The sequence below is a fragment of the Asparagus officinalis genome, chromosome 8 (genome assembly GCF_001876935.1).
Source record: "Asparagus officinalis chromosome 8, Aspof.V1, whole genome shotgun sequence".
NCBI lineage: Eukaryota > Viridiplantae > Streptophyta > Magnoliopsida > Asparagales > Asparagaceae > Asparagus > Asparagus officinalis.
Window position 1 is genome coordinate 128,693,564 of NC_033801.1, and position 1,167 is coordinate 128,694,730.

At 40.9% G+C, this 1,167-nt stretch overlaps 1 non-coding gene across 1 annotated transcript; it reads left to right on the top strand.

Moving 5' to 3' along the window:
• On the top strand, window positions 241–328 carry TRNAM-CAU. Its single transcript is given in 2 exon segments — window positions 241–278; window positions 293–328. It is a non-coding gene; the product is annotated as a tRNA-Met (tRNA).

Genomic DNA, 1,167 nt, shown 5'->3' on the forward strand with positions numbered 1-1,167 from the left:
TCTACAAAAGACTAAATTTGTGGAAAAGAGGGAAGAAATTATTTATCACACAATTTTTAGATTTCTCTATATCTATTTCTTCAAATTTACCTTTCCATAGTTGTTTTATGAAAATATAATAAAGTTGGATAGGAAAATAACATGTTAAAACTGAGGAAAAAAAGTTGGGGCCTAAATTTTTTTTGGAAGAAAGAATTTGAAGAATAAATCATATAAATAACAATCATATAACAACTCAAAGGGGTGGTGGCGCAGTTGGCTAGCGCGTAGGTCTCATAGCAAAACTTGAGTTATCCTGAGGTCGAGAGTTCGAGCCTCTCTCACCCCAAAATTTCTTTTTTTCGTTCTACTAACATAAGTTTCCTCCATATCTCAATCCAGAGCGCACTTTAGCTCCCCACTGGATCCTCAACGCCCACACCATCATCTACGCACTCCACTGCCATGCCCGCCTCCAAATCGTAGACAACAACGGCAACTCCATCTTCAACGGGGATCTCAGTTGAGGCAACCTCATTGTCATCCCGCAGAACTATTCAGTGCTCATGCAAGAATGCATCAGGCGATGAAGTATTCGAGTGGGTTGCGTTCAAGACGAGCGAATACACGATCGTCAGCCCGATATTTGGTAGATCGTCGGCAATAAGAGGAATTCCGGCAGATGTGTTGGCAAATTCGTACCGGACTCGGAGGGAGGAGGCGAGGATTAGGAGGGAGGAGGCGAGGAGGGTGAAAGAGAATAAGGGGGGAGGAGTTGTGGGTTTTGGAGCCTAGAGAGAGTACTGCTCAAGGGAGGTCTTTCTTTTGAATATGTGAGGGAGGGAGTATGTATAACATGTAACGTACTACCGCCCGCAACTCAGTATGTGTCTATGTATCTATGTGCCACGTACTCATGGATAATAAATAAAGTGGAATAAAGTGGGCACTTTCTATGCTTATGAGAGACTACTCTTTGGGAAGTTTATGCAATTTGAGAAAGCTAGATTTCCTTTTCAAGAAATAGAACGTAAAATTTTGGATTGAGTCTACGAGAGGACATGAGAAATCAAAATATTTTGAGAATTAAATGACAAAACCAAAAAGTCTAAATCCAATCTCATAGAAGATTATTAGATTAATTACTATGCCTATTCGGTCCGGATGCGGCTCGGATATGATACTTAC